A 3145-nucleotide genomic window follows, 5' to 3' on the forward strand; every position below is an offset into this window, starting at 1 on the left:
GAGTGATGTGGGTCCAGAAGCAGAGGTGACAGTTGATGAGACACCATCAGAAGAGGGTGCAGAGCTAATTCCCAAGAGAGCCAGTAGGAGGTGCTGCAGTGGTGAGCTGCACCCTGTCACAGTGATATAGAGGAAACTTGCATTGCCACTACATGAGCTGTACCTATTCTCTGGAAAGGTAATGTACTTAAGTTTGCATAGCTAGCAATATTGCACCAGGCTCACTTTAAACTCATATGTTTCAGAGTTGCAGCCGTGTTAGTCTGTATTCGCAAAAAAGAAAAGGAGGACTTGTGGCACCTTAGAGACTAACAAATTTATTAGAGCATAAGCTTTCGTGAGCTACAGCTCACTTCATCGGATGACTCAGTTTTTAAGGCCAGAAGGGACCATCGTGATCACAGGCCATAGAACTTCACCCCTTGTAAAAGACACATAACCTCTGGTTGGCTTACTGATGTTACCTCTGTTCCCCTAAAACACCAACCCAAGGTCACACTTGTATTAGTTTTATTACAATGCTGCTATTAGGTCAGACAGAAAAGGGAAGGAGCTTATTTATACACTGCATTCATATTCACATTCACCGCATTCATACCCCATGTACGCACACATACACACAGGCGGAGGGTTACCGGAGACAGCATGGGAAGCCAAGAAGCCGAAGTGTAGTAGATCTGGTGTGTCCCACTGCAGTCATGGATCTGGGCTGGTGAGCAGGTCAAGGAGCAGCAGCTTGGGTGTGTGGCTGCTTCCTTTTATTTTGGAACTGGGCACTCCTGTCTCGTACACTGAGTTTTTCTTCTGTATCCGTCACCGAGAAGCATTCCCAGTCCCTGTTCCTTTTATGCATCTTTTCTTTACAGCACTCAGTGATTGCCTTCTCAGGGCAGATTATATCAGACACACCTGGCTCCTGTCTCCAGGCTCTCTTCTCCTTGCATATTTCTCCTGAAGCATATTCTCACCAGCAATTACACACCACACCATAGTAACTCTAACTCAGGAACCAATCCATGCAACACACCTCGATGCCAACTCTGCCCACATATCTATACCAGCGACACCATCACAGGACCTAACCAGATCAGCCACACCATCACCTGTTCATTCACCTGCACATCCACCAATCTAATATACATCATCACATGCCAGCAATGCCCCACTGCTATGTACATCAGGCAAACTGGACAGTACCTACGTAAAAGGATAAATGGACACAAATCAGATATTAGGAATGGCAATATATGAAAACCTGTAGGAGAACACTTCAATATCCCTGGACACACAATAGCAGATTTAAAGGTAGCCATCCTGCAGCAAAAAAAACTTCAGGACCAGACTTCAAAGAGAAACTGCTGAGCTTCAGTTCATTTGCAAATTTGACACCATCAGCTCAGGATTAAACAAAGACTGCGAATGGCTCACCAACTACAAAAGCAGTTTCTCCTCCCTTGGTGTTCACACCTCAACTGCTAGAAGAGGGCCTCATCCTCCCTGACTGAACTAACCTCGTTATCCCTAGCCTGATTCTTGCTTGCATATTTATATCTGCCTCTGGAAATTTCCACTACATGCATCCAACAAAGTGGGTATTCACCCACGAAAGCTTATGCTCCAATACATCTGTTAGTTTATAAGGTGCCAAAGGACTCTTTGCTGCTTTTACAGATCCAGACTAACATGGCTACCCTTCTGATACTTTTCTCCTTGCAGTTCCTCTCCACCCAGTCCCCCATACACTCCCTCGTTCACACCCCCTTATCTTCCACACACACACTCCCTTGTTCACACTCTCTCTGATTGCGTGATGGGATATTACAAAGCTTGGCAGTTCATACAAGTGGTAACTTGAAAAGGTTACAGAGCTTGCAAAGGTTACAGAACTTAAAAGGCTATGCGAATAGTAACTGAAGATACAAAAAGAAAAGGAGGACTTGTGGCACCTTAGAGACTAACAAATTTATTTGAGCTACAGCTCATGAAAGCTTATGCTCAAATAAATTTGTTAGTCTCTAAGGTGCCACAAGTACTCCTTTTCTTTTTGCGAATGCAGACTAACACGGCTGCTACTTTGAAACCTGAAGTTACAAAGTCTGCAACAAGGTTGCCGAACTTAATGATGCAAGTTACAGATCTTACAATCACATTTGAGTGGAGGCTTTACATAACATTTCCTGCCCCTTGGTCACCCAAATTGTGGTAACCATCCAAAGGGGAATGACATGCCTCCGCTCATCCATGCCAGTGCTTCAACTGCTGGAACAATTCCAGATTTTTGTTACACGTAGCATGTCCACAGTGACAGAAACACATATCAAAATGTTGACCAGAGGATGTAACAATGAGCATCAAACAGCCTTTCTCATGTACAACATTTAGATGAAAATCAGAATATTTGATGGGAAGGTAAACAATCAGTAAAGGGGGTAGTTATACATATGCTTTTGGATGGAGGTGGCCACCATGGGGATAGGTATGTGATTAACAATTTGGCAGGAGACGGAGGGTTAGGGAAAGGGAGGGGTCTAAGAGTAAAAGAGGGCTGTGCATATAGTTTGTTGCCATTCCTTGCCTAATATGGTATCTTCCCTCTTCCCAAACACCATACACCATAATGCTAGCAATGAGACAAGTGCTACAAGACAAACATGAAACACAAAACACAGAACATGAGACAACATAGAAGGGGTTTTTTTGTTGCGACAATGCACCATGGTATGTTTCAGTTGTTCTTCAGCTGGTACCAGCTCTTTTGATTGCCTAAAAAACAAAAGCTGCAAAAAGGACTTAAACATTGTGAGGCATAAGCTATCGTAGAGAAGAACACGGGGTTGGGGTGGTTCCCCCTACATGCTTCAGCTGTCCCCAATGGACCCACTTCCCATGGGGGCCTCAGTCAATTTGGAACATTGTCTCACTTCCCTTATTACGTATAGTAAATGGCCCCTCCCACCTTGCTTGGAGGGGCTTAGTGTTCCATTTCATGTACATTACCTGATCACCCACCTGCCAGGCGGGTGGTTTCCGTCGCCCCTTGTCCATTTTTTCCTGAGCCTGTCCCATTGTTTGCTGCATGAGTTGAACAGCTTGAGGAAGTTCCTCCCATAGAAATTTACACCATTGGATCAGTTCCGGACTGGTG

General features: G+C 44.6%; 1 long non-coding RNA gene across 1 annotated transcript; it reads right to left on the bottom strand.

Moving 5' to 3' along the window:
* Positions 1–683: 683 nt before the first annotated feature.
* On the bottom strand, positions 684–2145 carry LOC122459140. The gene is made up of 3 exons (XR_006279638.1): positions 2082–2145; positions 1703–1910; positions 684–916 (listed from the first exon to the last, which is right to left on the bottom strand). It is a non-coding gene; the product is annotated as an uncharacterized LOC122459140 (long non-coding RNA).
* Positions 2146–3145: the final 1000 nt, after the last annotated feature.

This window comes from Dermochelys coriacea, chromosome 3 (assembly GCF_009764565.3).
Source record: "Dermochelys coriacea isolate rDerCor1 chromosome 3, rDerCor1.pri.v4, whole genome shotgun sequence".
Classification (NCBI taxonomy): domain Eukaryota; kingdom Metazoa; phylum Chordata; order Testudines; family Dermochelyidae; genus Dermochelys; species Dermochelys coriacea.